We start from the raw sequence: 18,703 nt of genomic DNA on the forward strand, positions 1-18,703 counted from the left end.
CTGTTTTGAGAATATTGATTGTGAGGGATTATGTATTCCCACATGGGCAGCAAAGTACTGACTCTGGCATATGCTTCAGCAACTTATCCACATTTGTACTTTTTTCAGTCTACATTGCAGTTTTATACATAGGTTTGAGTGCAAAACAATGTGGAGACAGTGGGTTGTTTTTTTTTTTTTTTGTTTGTTTACAAAGTTTGTCCAACTCTATATTCCGTCTATGTTGCTCTTTACATTTTTTTTTCTAAAGCCTTAAACAAAACAATAAAAGTACACATATTTAGTATCGCCGCGTCCGTAATGACCCGACCTATAAAACTGGCCCACGAGTTAACCCCTTCAGTAAACACCGTAAGGAAAAAAAAAAAAAGAGGCAAAAAACAACGCTTTATTATCATACCGCCGAACAAAAAGTGGAATAACACGCGATCAAAAAGACAGATATATATAACCATGGTACCGCTGAAAGCGTCATCTTGTCCCGCAAAAAATGAGCCGCCATACAGCATCATCAGCGAAAAAATAAAAAAGTTATAGAGCTCAGAATAAAGCGATGCAAAAATAATTATTTTTTCTATAAAATAGTTTTTATCGTATAAAAGCGCCAAAACATTAAAAAAATGGGTTAATAAGGGTTAATAAACTTCTTGAATGCGGTTTTGAGAACCTTGAGGGGTGCAGCTTTTAGAATGGTGTCACACTTGGGTATTTTCTATCATATAGACCCCTCAAAATGACTTCAAATGCCCATCTGCTTCTCACCTTTTATCTCTATCCTCCTCTTTTGGCCTCTCGCAGCATACTAACTCTCCAACACATGAAGATGGAAACTCCCTTGACTTGGTCTTCTCCCGACTTTGCTCAGTGGATGACTTCACAAACTCCCCTCTCCCGCTCTCTGACCACAACCTTCTTTCATTCTCTATCAAGAACTGCCATCCCGCTCAGGTCACCCCCACTTTCCACACCTATAGAAACATACAGGCCATTAACACCCAGAAACTTATGATGAACTTGCAGTCCTCATTGGCCCCTATTTCCTCCATCTTATGTCCTGATTCTGCATTGAAGCATTACAATGAAACCCTGCAAAGTGCTCTGGATGAAGCTGCTCCTCCTATACATAAAACAACTCGGCACAGACGGCAACAACCGTGGCACACGCTGCAAACACGTTTCCTGCAGCGGTGCTCCAGGTGCGCAGAACGTCTGTGGAGAAAATCTAATCTACCCGAAGATTTCATACATTATAAGTTCATGCTAAAGACATACAATTCTGCCCTTCACCTCTCCAAACAAACCTACTTCAACACCCTCATCACCTCCCTGTCCAATAACCCTAAACGTCTCTTTGACACGTTCCAGTCCCTACTCAACCCAAGAGAGCAGGCCCCAACCACGGATCTCCGTGCTGACGATCTGGCCAATTACTTCAAAGAAAAAATTGACCACATTCGACAGGAAATCATCTCCCAATCTCTTCATACCATGCACTGTCCTCCCTCCCCCACTGCATCTAGTTCACTCTCTGACTTTGAAGCAGTTACAGAAGAAGAAGTAAGCAGGCTCCTTGCATCTTCGCGCCCGACCACTTGCACCAGTGACCCCATTCCGTCACATCTCCTCCAGTCCCTTTCCCCGGCTATCACCTCTCACCTAACAAAAATATTCAACCTTTCCCTCACTTCCGGTATTTTTCCCTCCTCATTTAAGCATGCCATCATACATCCATTACTTAAAAAACCATCCCTCGATCAAAACTGTGCCGCTAATTATAGACCTGTCTCTAATCTTCCCTTCATCTCTAAACTCCTCGAACGCCTGGTCCACTCCCGTCTTACCCGCTATCTCTCAGATAACTCTCTTCTCGACCCTCTTCAATCTGGCTTCCGCTCTTTACACTCTACTGAAACTGCCCTCATTAAAGTCTCTAATGACCTACTAACAGCTAAATCTAATGGTCACTACTCCATGCTAATTCTCTTGGATCTCTCTGCAGCATTTGACACTGTGGATCATCAGCTCCTCCTCACTATGCTCCGCTCCATCGGCCTCAAGGACACCGTTCTCTCCTGGTTCTCCTCCTATCTTTCTGACCGATCCTTCACTGTATGTTTTGCTGGTTCCTCCTCCTCTCACCTTCCCCTTACTGTTGGGGTTCCTCAAGGATCAGTCCTAGGCCCCCTACTCTTCTCGTTGTATACTGCCCCTATTGGACAAACAATCAGTAGATTTGGTTTCCAGTACCATCTCTATGCTGACGACTCCCAATTATACACTTCTGCTCCCGACATCACACCGACCTTTTAGAAAACACCAGTGATTGTCTTACCGCTGTCTCTAACATCATGTCCTCCCTCTATCTGAAACTAAACCTGTCAAAAACTGAACTCCTCGTGTTCTCTCCCTCTACTAACGTACCTTTGCCTGACATTGCCATCTCCGTGTGCGGTTCCACCATTACTCCAAAGCAACATGCCCGCTGCCTTGGGGTCATCCTTGATTCTGACCTTTCATTCACCCCCTACATCCGATCACTGGCTCGCTCTTCTTACCTGCATCTCAAAAACATTTCTAGAATTCGCCCTTTTCTTAATTTCGACTCTGCAAAAACTCTGACTGTTTCACTTATTCATTCTCGTCTGGACTATTGTAACTCTCTACTAATCGGTCTCCCTCTTGCAAAACTCTCCCCGCTCCAATCTGTCCTGAATGCTGCAGCCAGGATCATATTCCTCACCAACCGTTACACCGATGCCTCTACCCTGTGCCAGTCATTACACTGGCTACCCATCCACTCCAGAATCCAGTACAAAACTACTACCCTCATCCACAAAGCACTCCATGGCTCAGCACCACCCTACATCTCCTCCCTGGTATCAGTCTACCACCCTACCCGTGCCCTCCGCTCCGCTAATGACCTCAGGTTAGCATCCTCAATAATCAGAACCTCCCACTCCCGTCTCCAAGACTTTACACGTGCTGCGCCGATTCTTTGGAATGCACTACCTAGGTTAATACGATTAATCCCCAATCCCCACAGTTTTAAGCGTGCCCTAAAAACTCATTTGTTCAGACTGGCCTACAGCCTCAATGCATTAACCTAACGATCCCTGTGTGGCCTATTTATAATAAAAAAAAAAAAAAAAAAAAGGTTCCTCGCATCATGTTCTCATACACTTTATGCAGTATTAGCCCTCTGTGTCTGTACTGCTACATACTTAGGCAGGTAACTGGTTCATGCAGCTTTACATGAACACCTGAGCCTTACACTATAGCTGGCCCGAATAACTAAAGCAATTGTTACCATCCACCTCTCGTGTCTCCCCTTTTCCCCATAGTTTGTAAGCTTGCGAGCAGGGCCCTCACTCCTCCTGGTATCTGTTTTGAACTGTATTTCTGTTATGCTGTAATGTTTATTGTCTGTACAAGTCCCCTCTATAATTTGTAAAGCGCTGCGGAATATGTTGGCGCTATATAAATAAAATTATTATTATTATTATTAGATGTGGTCCCTAAAATAAAATGGTGTTGTAAAAATGAGAAATTGCTGGTTAACTTTTAACCCTTATAACTCCCTAACAAAAAAAAATTTTGGTTCCAAAATTGTGCTGATGTAAAGTAAACATGTGGGAAATGTTATTTATTAAGTATTTTGTGTGACATATCTCTGTGATTTAATTGCATAAAAATTCAAAGTTGGAAAATTGCAAAATTTTCAAAATTTTCGCCATGTTTCCGTTTTTTTCACAAATAAACGCAGGTAATATCAAAGAAATTTTACCGCTATCATGAAGTACAATATGTCACGAGAAAACAATGTCAGAATCACCGGGATCCGTTGAAGCGTTCCAGAGTTATAACCTCATAAAGGGACAGTGGTCAGAATTGTAAAAATTGGCCCGGTCCATAACGTGCAAACCACCCTTGGGGGTAAAGGGGTTAACAGAAAGAATCAGCGGCTGCAATGTCTATATACTTTTGCTTCCTCCCCTGCCCAGGCTGAGAGGGAGACCTGAATGACTTGTGAAGTGTGCAGTTTATATGACATGTTTCTGACATATTATCTAACATGTCCATTCGCTAAAGAGTGTACATCTATTTTTATCCATATTGATAATTGAAGTTGACTGTCCATTCAATTCTGTTTTTCAAATGGAGTTGTTGAGAACTGTATAGACAGCTATCTAAGTCTTCCGTATAGGTTCAGCAAATATGTACTCCAATCATGTTCCATAGATGTGACCAGATCACTATACATAATATTCCATAAAATGACCATACCAGAATGTGGTGGGATCAGTATTTGAGTAGACTAGATGGAGGCCCGATGCTATCGCATCAGGAGGGCGGTAATGTCACAATGGTGGCAGGCTTTACAGCATTGAGAATCTCCCCCCATGTGCTCACCCACCTATCCACTCTCTCCTTCCCCATGTGCTGACTTCTCCCGTCTGTGCTCTCTTCTTTGACCTGTCTACCCCATGTGCTATCCCCCTTGTCTGCTGTCTTTCTCCTTCCTGTGCTGTGTTCTCCCCTTATGTGCTGTCCTGTTTGAGCTGTCTCCCCCCTGTGCCCTGTCTCTCTCACCCCTTCATTTTAAAAATTGTCTGTGTCTGACCGTGTGCAGGGGAGGAAGCAAAAGACAATACTGACATTACAGCAGGAGATCGCAGAAGATACATTTTGTGAGGTAAAATATTGTTTAAAAACATGAAACCAAAAAAAGTTCCCGATTGGGTCTCAGGCAAATTCAACAGTATATAGATTAATTGTAAGATAATAACCACCAATAATATACATATGCCCAGAGATACCAATAAGGAGAAAAACGGGGTATTGTGATTAAAATATAAATCAATTTATTGCACATATAAAGATATACAGACAAAAAAAGTGGCGTAAGGTGGAAGAACAGCTAAAGAAATATCGGCAATGTGGAGATGGAAAATAAATGCCGACCAGAGAAAAATGACTGTGTGGCCATCGGTACCGCAACACAAAGCATGATGTAAGTATGTCTTCCAATACACTATAATAGTCCTGCCATCAAAAAATGAACAATGTCAGAAATGACCATAATAGATGGCTGCCATACAGGTCTAAATGAACAAGCTGTTCGTCATTAGGCAAGATAGTGCATGGATATTATGAATTAAACAGTCCGCAATAGGGGAACACAATAAAGCCATTCAGTGAGCTATTTACCTTCAGACATGGTGCAGGCCTTGTGCTGGGGCGCCAGTAAGCCACACAGAAGCCTCGACACGCGTTTCACCGTCCTCGGCTTCGTCAGGAGGCGTGGCTTAAAAGCAGGGGTAACGGACTATATATGTGAGTATGAACATTAATCAGCGAATCGAAGCGCCGTGGTGTATGATGTCCCGCCCCGTGACGGAGCAGGCCGGCACGCAGCGTGGATGATGGGAAGGAGGACGTGCGTCATCGCTCCCCATCACCATGGCGACGCGTCCAGCCCGCAGCGCCACCAGAAGAGTACAGCGCATAGAGCAGGCGCCTCTGCGCATGTGAGGAAGCGAGTATCCGGGACTGCAGCTGATACGTAAGTATTCAGCTAAGCTATATCATACAATTGCAGCACGGGGACTAATAATAACTAGACGTAAATGCCTTCAAAGCGGCACAAATATACTGCCGCCATAAATATAAGAACCGATACACAATAATGATCGGAATATCTTAAATATTACATCGTAGATAAATATCTATTACAAACAATAATATAAATAGCAAAAAATGTCAGTTAATAACATGGGCTCTTCCAACCATAAGTCATTGCAATGTTAACAAGTAATTGATCAAATGACCATCATGAATCATAAATATGCTTAGTTACACCCGTACACTCTGAAACTTCTTATTATTGGATCATAAAGTAAATATCATCGATTACAGAGTAGAAAAGCATCGGTAGATATAAGGCAGTCACAAGATGTTTCATTGGAAAGTTTTTTCATCGGATGGAATATACGCTGAAGATACAACATGGGACTGTGCTGATAGTTCATCGTGAAAGGTTCCTTGATAACTAACAGTATATCTATAGAGATACAAAAGAACTAAATTAATATACAAAAAAAAACAACACATTTTTAAAAACAAATTTCCGTAACCCATTAAAATGGCGCACATACAATTAAAGAAAATACTTGAAACTAATGGTCTCATTGAGACCATTTGGTGTTAGTGTCTAATGTCACTATCCAGAGTGTTTCCTTTTGTAACAATTTTTGTTTTAAATTGCCGCCGCGTATGCCCATATAGACGTGATCTATGCCTCTGACAAAAAATCCCTTGGGGTTACATTGGTGGATTTAAAAAAAGTGTCTAGGAATAGGTTTTAGAAGATGTGGTTCTGAGCAGGTTATTGCATTTTTGATATCTCTGACGTGTTCCTGTATACGAATTTTAAAGGGAAGGTACCGCGTTTGTAGGTCATTAATAAATCACTGTAATGTATCATAACATGCTGCTATAACCAAGTTTGAAATGCATGTGAAACAGATTTCATGTGCTATGAGTTTAAAGAATGCACTGGGGGCTGACCTCTTGGTTTTGCAGCAGTAGCAGGGCACTATCCGTGTCAGATTACGGCACCCCATGGACATAGGGTCAGCGCCGGTCTATTATCTCCTATCTGTAACATTGCAGCAGCATTAGCAGTGAGCTGGGCACGCCTCTGTGGGCTACACAACTCACTGCTGTAGGTGTGACTAGCTGCCATTTTATTATAGCCCTGTGCTATCTGCCGAGCTCCACTTATTCTCTATCGCAGGACAGAAGAAGCCCTCACTGCTCCTCTGTACTCCAGGCAGGCACACATCCTCTGCTCCTCACACACTGCCCTGTCAGCTACTCCTGTGTGTCTCCGCCTCCCCCTCACACACAGTCCCTGTGATCTCCTGTAAGCTGCACTCACAGCCTGCAGAGAGGGAGGTGACACCTGGAAGGAGAGAGCAGGGCAGCTGACAGGACAGGGATTAAGGTGGGGGAAGGGGGATAGCAAGAAAGTTATTCACAAAAAATGCTGCTGAGCCCACTGTGTTCTGCTCCTCTATAAACAAGTTGTGCCTCTGATGCAGTAACTGCTGGTGATAGCAGGTCACAGGGCAGTCACACACAAAATAGTGCTGCCCTGTGATGCTGCTCTTCATTCTGCCCCAGGGATATTAGACCACCCAAAAGGGGAGGGAAATGGTGATGTCAGCAGTTACTGCCCCAATTTTGCTGCTGGTAAGTCTCACTATAGCTGCTTGAGGTCTAAAACGGAAAATGCTCCCCCTAGTGGTAAATATGTATATTTGTAGAAAAATATATCATATTTTTCATATAGAAATGTTTGCAAACAGTGCAAACATTGCATTAATACATTTTAATTACTATTTTAAGCTTAATTTAACAAAAAAACAAAATACAAGAAAACTGGTGGCACCTTCCCTTTAACCCCTTCATGACCTTGGGATTTTTCGTTTTTCCGTGTTCGTTTTTCACTCCTCTCCTTCCCAGAGCCATAACTTTTTTATTTTTCCGTCAATTTGGCCATGTGAGGGTTTATTTTTTGCGGGACGAGTTGTACTTTTGAACGACATCATTGGTTTTAGCATGTCGTGTACTAGAAAATGGGAAAAAAATTCCAAGTGCGGTGAAATTGCAAAAAAAGTGCAATCCCACACTTGCTTTTTGTTTGGCTTTTTTGCTAGGTTCACTAAATGCTAAAACTGACCTGCCATTATGATTCTCCAGGTCAGTACGGGTTCATAGACACCTAACATGACTAGGTTATTTTTTACCTAAGTAAATTCCAAACTTTACTAAAAAAAATAAAAATTTGCGCCATTTTCCGATACCCGTAGCGTCTCCATTTTTCATGATCTGGGGTCGGTTGAGAGCTTATTGTTTGCGTGCCGAGATGACGTTTTTAATGATAGCATTTTGGTGCAGATACGTTCTTTTGATCGCCCGTTATTGCATTTTAATGCAATGTCGCGGCGACCAAAAAAGCGTAATTCTGGCGTTTCAAATTTTTTTCTCACTACGCTGTTTAACGATCAGGTTAATGCCTTTTTTTTAGTTGATCGGGCGATTCTGAGCGCGGCGATACCAAATAAGTGTAGATTTGATATTTTTTTTTATTGATTTATTTTGATTGGGGCAAAAGGGGGGTGATTTAAACTTTTTATATTTTTTTTTCACATTTATTTTAACTTTTTTTTTTTTTACTTTTGCCATGCTTCAATAGCCTCCATGGGAGGCTAGAAGCAGGCACAGCACGATCGCCTCTGCTACATAGCAGCGATCTGCTGTTCGCTGCTATCTAGCTGAAAATCAGGTGTGCTGTGAGCGCCGACCACAGGGTGGCGCTCACAGCTGCCGGCGATCAGTAACCATAGAGGTCTCAAGGACCTCTATGGTTACAATTCTGAAGCATCGCCGACTCCTGATCATGTGACGGGGGTCGGCGATGACGGCATTTCCGGCCGCCCGGCCGGAAGCGGTAGCTAAATGCCGCTGTCTGCGTTTGACAGCGGCATTTAACTAGTTAATAAGCGCGGGCAGATCGCGATTCTGCTCGCGCCTATTACGGGCACATGTCAGCTGTTCAAAACAGCTGACATGTCCCGGCTTTGATGCGGGCTCACTGCCGGAGCCCGCATCAAAGCAGGGGATCTGACCTCGGACGTACTATCCCGTCCGAGGTCAGAAAGGGGTTAAGGGATCTGGTTGTCATTCCCACATATATGTACCCACAGGGGCAGCTGGCATGGTAGACAACCGCCTCCGTGTCACATGTAATGTGATGTACAATTTTAGAAGTTTTGTCTCCTTTCGCATTCGAAAACTCTTTAGTCCTCAAAATATAGCGACATGCCGAGCAATTGCCGCAAGAAAAACAACCCCAAGGGGGCCTTTGCTGTTGGTTGCATCTCGAGTCATTCCTGTGTCGTCTCAATAATAATATACTTATCTAGCTATTGAACCCGTTCTACGCCCGGGTGGCGAGCATTTATATTGGTATATGGTCTCCATCCTGGTATGTGCTGCTCCATCCTGCGTCCCCATCCTGTCATGTGCTGCTCCATCCTGCGTCCCCATCCTGTCATGTGCTGCTCCATCCTGCGCCCCCATTCTGTCATGTGCTGCTCCATCCTGCATCCCCATCCTGTCATGTGCTGCTCCCATCCTGCGCCCCTGTTCTGTCATGTGCTGCTGCCATTCTGCGCCCATTCTGTCATGTGCTGCTCCCATCCTGCGCCCGTTCTGTCATGTGCTGCTTCCATCCTGCGCCCGTTCTGTCATGTGCTGCTGCCATCCTGCACCCGTTGTCATGTGCTGCTCCCATCCTGCGCCCGTTCTGTCATGTGCTGCTCCCATCCTGCGCCCGTTCTGTCAAGTGCTGCTGCCATCCTGCGCCCGTTCTGTCATGTGCTGCTGCCATCCTGCGCCCGTTCTGTCATGTGCTGCTCCCATCCTGCGCCCGTTCTGTCATGTGCTGCTGCCATCCTGCACCCGTTCTGTCATGTGCTGCTGCCCTCCTGCACCCGTTCTGTCATGTGCTGCTCCCATCCTGCGCCCGTTCTGTCAAGTGCTGCTGCCATCCTGCGCCCGTTCTGTCATGTGCTGCTGCCATCCTGCGCCCGTTCTGTCATGTGCTGCTGCCATCCTGCGCCTGTTCTGTCATGTGCTGCTGCCATCCTGCGCCCGTTCTGTCATGTGCTGCTGCCATCCTGCACCCGTTCTGTCATGTGCTGCTGCCATCCTGCGCCCGTTCTGTCATGTGCTGCTGCCATCCTGCGCCCGTTCTGTCATGTGCTGCTGCCATCCTGCGCCCGTTCTGTCATGTGCTGCTGCCATCCTGCGCCACCATTGTATTATATGCCCCCCATAAGACGCTCCAGTGTGTATGCCCCCGTATGCTGCTGCCATATATAAAAAAAAAAAAAAAATACCATACTCGCCTATCATCCGGCTCCACTGCAGGTGTGTCTTCAAGAAAATGGCGCCGGAAAGCGCGGACTGCGCAGGCGCCGATTCCGCGTCATCGCGCCCTCTGAACTGTCACAGCAGAGGAGCCGGGAGACGGAGCCGCACGCAGCGCTGGAACGGGGAAAGGTGAATATACTTACCCTCCTGGCGGTCCCTGACTCTCCGGTGGAGATCGCGGTATGCGTTCAGTGCTTACGCATACCGCGATCTCCTGTGAGCGTCACTCTGTGGGGGCCAGACTGCGCCGACGCTTGCGCCCGCGCAGTCTATGAAGGCTGCGGACAGAGTGACGCTCCCAGCGTTATAGATATCAAATTGACATGGAAGTACAGCCAAACCACTGTCGAATTTTTGGATCTTCAAATTTCAAAATTAAATGATGGGTCCGTCAGCACAGATATATTCAGAAAAACTACGGAGACAAATTCTTTGTTACACTTTACCTTATCACATCCACCAAAATTAAAAAGCTCTATCCCCACAGGACAATTTTTGTGAGCACGTCGCATTTGCTCAGATGACACAGCATTTCACAAACAGGCCAGGGATCTGCACCACAGATTTAAAAATAGAGGCTATCCTAATCATGACATCATAAGAGGCTATTCACGTGCTTTGCATACAAATAGATCTACCCTCTTCTCAAAATCTAGTTGTAAGAAAAATATACGATCAGATGTAACACCTAGATTTACAACGAAATTTAATTCAAACTGGACGGAAATTAATCAGATTTTCAAAAAACATTGGTCTGTTTTATTACCGTAACTGACAGAGATTTGCAGCAACAACTTAGAGTTCTTTCACACTTCAGTTGTGTGGCGTCAGTTAGGTCCGACATCGTGGCGGATCGACGGATCCGTCAAATTTGGTGGAAAAACGGTTCTAACGGATCCGTTTTTTTGACGGATCAGCTGCCCCGATCCGTTTAAAAAACGGATCCGTTAGAACCGTTGCGACCGTTTTTACATCCGTTGTAACCGTTTTTTGACGGATCCGTTTTTTAAAAGGGGAGGATTTCAATGTGATTGGCTACTGGATACTACTGCAAAACTATATATAGCGTGTATTTACACCACATCTTTGAAAGGTTGTAGAGAAAGTGGCAGAAATGGAAGGAGTCCTGGCGAACATTGCAAAGATCTATGCGGATTTTACTTTTGAGGCAAATCAGTTGGCAGTCAGCGTTCGAGAGAGGGAGGAACAAAGACTGCGCATCCTACGGCAGCGGCGGAAGAGAAGGCTGTGGATCCATCCCATCACAGCACAACGTATGACCCGTGGTGTTTATTCCACGCTTTACATGGAACTAAGGGAAAACCCTCAAAAGTTCTTCAATTATGTGAGGATGAGAGCTGAAAATTTCGAGTTTTTATTGGGCTATGTGGAAGACTGTATACGTAGACGAGACACCCAGATGCGATTCTCAATATCACCAGCAGAGCGTCTCATGGTGACTATTCGGTAAGTAATTTTTTTTTTTAAATGATTCTCATTCATCAGACTTATAACTGTAATGTTGTTTTTTGAATTTTTTTTATTAATTATTGTCTTTTCGTTTTGTTAACAGATTCCTTGCAACTGGAGAGTCGTTCTCATCCCTCCATTTTCAGTATCGACTTGGGATATCCACCATCTCGGGGATCATCAGAGATACCTGCCGGGCATTGTGGGAGTGCCTACAAGCGGAATACATCCCAGAGCCATCACAGGAGAGGTGGCTGGAGATCGCCCAAAATTTTCATCAAATTTGCCAGTTTCCAAATTGTGTTGGAGCAGTTGATGGAAAGCACATACGGATCGTCAAACCTTCAGGCTCTGGATCACAGTTTTATAACTATAAGAAGTACTTCTCTATTGTGTTGATGGCCATAGCCGATGCACAATGCAAGTTCATCGCTGTTGATATCGGTGCGTATGGACGCGCAAATGATTCACAAATCTTTAAAAATTCACCAATGGGGCGCCGTTTATATGGAGAGACATTTGATTTTCCGCCCCCTAGACCTCTCCCTGGAACCACTAGTCCACCATTACCATTTGTTTGTGTTGGAGATGATGCCTTCCAGCTTTCCCCACACTTGCTGAAACCCTTTGGAAGTAGTGGACTGACCCAGAGGAAAAAAATTTACAATTACCGCTTAACCAGAGCACGAAGAGTAGTGGAATGTGCTTTTGGCATCTTAACTGCCAAATGGAGAGTCCTGCTAACTGCAATTAAACTGCAGACTGAAACTGTCGATGATGTGGTCAAAGCGTGCGTTGTCCTGCACAATTTTGTTTTATCAAAAGAACAAGTTTCCCTGGAGGATAATGTTTCTGAAAGCACCTTACGGGATTACCAAAACCCCACTTTCGCAGTCCAGTAGCAGTCTCCAGAATGCGGGACAGTTTTGCAGACTACTTCATGTCTCCTGCAGGATCAGTTGACTGGCAGTATGAAATGGTGTAAAAATTTTTTTCTTTTTACACTTGTAAAAATACCATTTTTTGTTTGCTTACAAAATCTTTGTACTTTAATGCAGCATTGTATGTTTTGCAACGGTACCCTTTAAACACTGTTATTGTTACTATTGCCATAACCTTGGTGATTTAAAAACTTTACAAAAAAAAAAAAGAGAAAGACAATAAAATTGTTTTTAAACCAAAAAACTGTTTATTTATTTACAGATTCTCATAGTTTGGGGTGGAGATAGTAGCGGAGGGGCTGACGGGGCGGACCACGTCGAGAGTGGGGGACAGGACATCACGGGGAGGAACAGAAGTAGAATGGGTGGTGAAAACATGAGGTTGTGTAGAGAGTTGAGGTGCAGATGTGGTGTGTGGGAGGTATGAAGGTGTTGGTGGGATTGGGAACGGAGAAGTTAAAGGGGAAGAATGGAAGGGGGACGGTAAAAACTGGGAAAGACTAAGGGGGGAAGGAACAAATGACGAAGGAGTAGAATGGACGGGAGGAGGACGGACAGGAGGAGGACGGACGGGAGGATAGACGGTGGATTGAGAGGGGAAAGGTGTTGACACATGAAGGGTAGGTGGAGGGGCATGGGACATCGCCTGCGCTAGAGCAGTGTGGCAGCCTTGCATCACATGCATCTGCAGGTCAGGAGTTAGATTTTCCATGTGCCTGAGGACCGACTGAAAAAAACAGTGCCTTGGTGACTGATTTGCATCTGATTGCATCCTATCAAGACGACTGCTGAGTTCAAGTATGCTTTTGTTAAGCATATTGTACCCAGCAGACGTTTGCTCACTCAAAAGCTTGATGGCACTGTGAAAGGATGCATTCAGCTGCAAAAAGTCAGGCGCATAGCTCCTTTCCTGACCTCTCTGGCGCTGCCGTCCTGACCACAAAGTTGGTCTAGATGTTGCGGCAGTGGCAGAGGGGTGGGGTAAAGGGAACTCTAACTCATCACCTGCAGCTTCAAGTGACGAAGTCCGCCCTGCTGCTCCAGCGCTGGTGGATGAGGCTGAGGGATCAAACGAAAGGGAAGGTGCAGAAACAGAGGGGTCGACGTGGTCCCCGGTGGCGGACTCTTGAGGGATCGCTCCAGAGGGGTGCAACTCTGATGCAGGCTCCCGAGTGCTGCAGAAAGTGCTGTTAAAGAAGAAAAAAAAAATTAGTATCTGGATATTACAATTGCCCTTGCTGCAAAAAAAATTGAAGGTTACACATTTTTACAGTTTGACTGAAAATATGTGGTGTTGAATATTTACCTTCTGCTCAGCAGCGTCGACCGGAGGAACGACAGGGCTCTGGCATGTTTGTATCTGCTCCTGCGTCCTCTAGATCCACTCGGGGCCTGCATCTCCTTATTAAACTCCCTCTTGAAGCGATCCCTGAGTGACCTCCACCGCACGATAATCCTGTTACCTGGAAAGAGAAAGCAAAAATTGGTTACTATACACCACATTAAATCATGCCTAACATAAGGTTATGAAGTGTGAATACTTACGCGCTAGATCCTGGGCCCCAGCATCGAGTTCCTCCCAGTTATCCATAACAGCACTGCACACTTCCTCCCATAGCCGTCGGGTGATTAACTGGTCAGCATGGCGGCGGTCCGACATGTTCCACAGCGGCTCCCGACTTTGTACTGCTTCGATGAGGGTGTTCACATCGATGCCCTCCTCTTCATCATCTTTTTCGGGAGCACGCTGTGAAGCCTAACAAAAAGATAAGAATAAAAAGGGAAAGATTACAACACATGAATTTTACATTTTACTAAACACCAAACCAAAAAGGAACTTACTCTTCGGCGACCGCCGCGATTATCATTCCGACGACTATGGGAGGTGCTTTGAGGAACTCTACGTCGAGCCCCGGATTGTGAAGACTAATTTAAAAAAAAAAATAAAATTAATAATGTTCTTTGATCGAGGCATATGTATTGTGTGCTGTGCTGAATGTTTGTGTTGGGTGTAGTGCATTGTATGTGAGGATCGGTCTGTTCAAAACTTACACTATGCGCTCCCGCTCCTTGTATTTCTCCACCCTGTCCGTCTCCTTCTGTTAGCCCCTCTGCTTCATATTCCTGTGAATACAGAATAAACACATAAAGGCTTAAAATACAATTGCCATTGTTGCACCAAAATAAAAAATTTATGAAGAAAAAAAATTAACACCTCAGTTTGCTGATGATGTGCTGGGGGGCTCTCAGAAGAAGACATTATGATCTTGCGTCTATCTTGGGTTGGTCGGTCCCTTGCTTGGGTCCTCTTGGTCCCTAGAATCTGCAAGCATAAAGAGAGTTCTAAGCTACTATACAAAAGGATAGATGCAGCTGTAGGGACTTTACACTTACAACTTTTTAAAAAAATTGGGGAGCCTGCTTGTGTACGTCTTGGGTCAGTACCTACTACAGTACCTACAGTGCCAACTTATTTTTGATTTCCCCCACCACAAAAGAAAAAAAAAATTCTTAGCCGTCAAACTTGATATGCTACGTATGCTTGATGCACAAGCTGCCAAACCCTCTACCTCCTGTTTCCCCACAAAAAAAACCCCCAAAAAATCCCTTTAAAACAACACCAAAACTACTTAGAACTTGATATGCGCATGCTGGTAAAACCCACCTAAACAAAGTTTAACCTTATAAAAAATGTTCCTCATTCGAAATTAAAATACCAATCCCCAAAATTGTTAATTATGATTACCCTACAGTTTGTATTTTCTAAAACCAGATAACATATTCTATAGCAAAGATTTGCATTACACATTTGTATATATAACCTTTACGGCATGTTTACCCAATATTACATTTATCTTGAAATGAGACTACTGACAGTTTTGTGAAATTTTTATTACTATATTTTTTAAAATTTTCTTTTTTTTAGGGTACAGTAGGAGCTACACTGCTCTTTATTTGAAATACAAGTACCGTATATACTCGAGTATAAGCCGAGATTTTCAGCCCAAATTTTTGGGCTGAAAGTGCCCCCCTCGGCTTATACTCGAGTCACGGTAGCGGTGGGGTCGGCGGGTGAGGGCGCTGAGGTATACTTACCTAGTCCCAGCGATCCTCGCGCTGTCCCTGCCGTCCCACGGGCTTCGGCGCTGCAGTTTCTTCCTCTCTTCAGCGGTCACGTGGGACCGCTCATTACAGAAATGAATAAGCGGCTCCACCTCCCATAGGGGCGGAGCCGCTTATTCATTTCTCTAATCAGCGGTGCCGGTGACCGCTGATAGAGAAAGAAGCTGCGGCACCGAAGACCAGGCAGAGGGACAGCGCGAGGATCGCCAGGACTAGGTGAGTATGTTATATTCACCTGTCCACGTTCCAGCCGCCGGGCGTCGCTCCATCTTCCCGGCCGGCGCCTCCATCTTCCCGGCCGGCGCCTCCATCTTCCCGGCGTCTCTGCTCTCTGACTGTTCAGGCAGAGGGCGCGATGACGCATACAGTGTGCGCGGCGCCCTCTGCCTGATCAGTCAGAGCAGAGACGCCGGGAAGATGGAGGCGCCGGAACGAGACGCCGGGAGCTGCAATCAAGGGAGGTGAGTATGTGTTTTTTTTTCTTTATTGCGGCAGCGGCGGCACAAATTTATGTGGAGCATCTATGGGGCACAGTGAACGGTGCAGAGCACCGTATATGGCACAGCTAGGGGGCACAATGAACGGTGCAGAGCACCGTATATGGCACAGCACAGCTATGGGGCACAGTGAACGGTGCAGAGCACCGTATATGGCACAGCACAGCTATGGGGCACAGTGAACGGTGCAGAGCACCGTATATGGCACAGCACAGCTATGGGGCACAGTGAACGGTGCAGAGCACCGTATATGGCACAGCACAGCTATGGGGCACAGTGAACGGTGCAGAGCACCGTATATGGCACAGCACAGCTATGCATGGGGCACAGTGAACGGTGCAGAGCACCGTATATGGCACAGCTATGGGGCACAGTGAACGGTGCAGAGCACCGTATATGGCACAGCTATGGGGCACAGTGAACGGTGCAGAGCACCGTATATGGCACATCTATGGGGCACAGTGAACGGTGCAGGGCACCGTATATGGCACAGCTATGGGGCACAGTGAACGGTGCAGAGCACCGTATATGGCACATCTATGGGGCACAATGAACGGTGCAGAGCACCGTATATGGCACATCTATGGGGCACAGTGAACGGTGCAGAGCACCGTATATGGCACAGCTATGGGGCACAGTGAACGGTGCAGAGCACCGTATATGGCACAGCTATGGGGCACAGTGAACGGTGCAGAGCACCGTATATGGCACATCTATGGGGCACAGTGAACGGTGCAGGGCACCGTATATGGCACAGCTATGGGGCACAGTGAACGGTGCAGAGCACCGTATATGGCACATCTATGGGGCACAATGAACGGTGCAGAGCACCGTATATGGCACATCTATGGGGCACAGTGAACGGTGCAGAGCACCGTATATGGCACAGCTATGGGGCACAGTGAACGGTGCAGAGCACCGTATATGGCACAGCTATGGGGCACAGTGAACGGTGCAGAGCACCGTATATGGCACATCTATGGGGCACAATGAACGGTGCAGAGCACCGTATATGGCACAGCTATGGGGCACAGTGAACGGTGCAGAGCACCGTATATGGCACATCTATGGGGCACAATGAACGGTGCAGAGCACCGTATATGGCACAGCTAGGGGGCACAATGAACGGTGCAGAGCACTATATGGTTCACACCTATGGGGAAATATGAACGGTGCAGAGCACTATATGGCACAGCTATGGGGAAATAATGATCTATTTTTGTTTTTGAAATTCACCGGTAAATGCTGCATTTCCACCCTAGGCTTATACTCGAGTCAATAAGTTTTCCCAGTTTTTTGTGGCAAAATTAGGGGGGTCGGCTTATACTCGGGTCGGCTTATACTCGAGTATATACGGTACATTATGGAAAACAACAAAGATGCAGAACACATCACACATCATTTATACACACACACAAAACACATTTTACACCACAGCTATTCAAAATACCAGCATAGTATGAAAAACATATAAACAGGGCAGGCAGGCACACACACGCACGCACGCACGCGACAAACAGCGACGCTGCAGTGATCAGGATCGTTGTCGGTATTGCTGCAGCGTCGCTCAGTGTGACGGTACCTTTAGTAAATACATCAAAAATCAACATTAACCAATATGGCATTGACAAATGCACATGCAACCAACAAGATGCAAACAAACATACCTGCTAGCAGAGTCATAACGCAAGCATAACACATGAAAAGGCATAATATTGACGAAGGCATAATAAGGTGCAGGCACGTGAACACATACATACAAAAGCACACAGCAGTACAAAAATACACACACACACACAGCCATCAGTCCTCCAGCTGGAGCTTGATATATTCACAGTGGCAGGCCTCGGGGTGGATCTGGACTGTAGCAGGGCACTGGCTGTTGCAGGACGACGGCAGGCCTCAGGTTGGATTCAGGTTTTAAAAGCTCTTGCTGTACTCAGTACGTCATACACAAATGCACGCACACACACACACACACACGCACGCACGCACGCACGCACGCACGCACGCACGCTGGATGGCAGTACTCACATGGCTGTCTCAGGCAGGGTCTGGCTGGCACGGCCTCTCTGGCTGGCTGGCAGGGCCTCTCTGGCTGGCAGGCAGGGCCTGGCTGGCAAGGTCTTGCTTGCAGGGTCTGGCAGTGTGTCTCTGGCTGGCAGGGCCTCTCTGGCTGGCTGGCAGGGCCTCTGTGGCTGGCTGGCAGGGCCTGGCTGGCAAGGTCTTGCTTGCAGGGTCTGGCAGTGTGTCTCTGGCTGGCAGGGCCTCTCTGGCTGGCAGGGCCTCTCTGGCTAGCTGGCAGGGCCTCTCTGGCTGGCTGGCAAGGTCTTGCTGGCAGGGTCTGGCTGGGTCTCTCTTGAATTGAAGGGTCTGTCTTGCTGGCTGGTACATTTGGGAATGACCTGTCCTCTTTATATAGTTTTTGGGTTGTCTGGGCAAAGTATCCACTTTTTGGAGCATGCTCAATCAAAAAAAGCGGATTGAGGCGACGGATCCGCCAAAAAGCAGATCGCGACGGATCCGTCGCCCATAGGCGCCCATTCTAAAAAAAGGCGGACACGACGGATCCGCCGCGGTCCGCCTTTTCGGCGGCGCCAAAAAACGTTACAAAGTCCGTCAATGTCTAGACAACGTCCGCCAAATATCGACGGATCCGTCGCATGGCGG

At 46.1% G+C, this 18,703-nt stretch overlaps 1 protein-coding gene across 1 annotated transcript in view; it reads left to right on the forward strand.

Annotated features, from left to right (window-relative positions):
• Positions 1-18,703, forward strand: part of GOLM1 (golgi membrane protein 1) — a 167,924-nt gene that overhangs the window by 106,497 nt on the left and 42,724 nt on the right. The gene's annotated exons all lie outside the window — the stretch shown is intronic.

This window comes from Ranitomeya imitator, chromosome 1 (genome assembly GCF_032444005.1).
Source record: "Ranitomeya imitator isolate aRanImi1 chromosome 1, aRanImi1.pri, whole genome shotgun sequence".
In the NCBI taxonomy this organism is placed as follows: domain Eukaryota; kingdom Metazoa; phylum Chordata; class Amphibia; order Anura; family Dendrobatidae; genus Ranitomeya; species Ranitomeya imitator.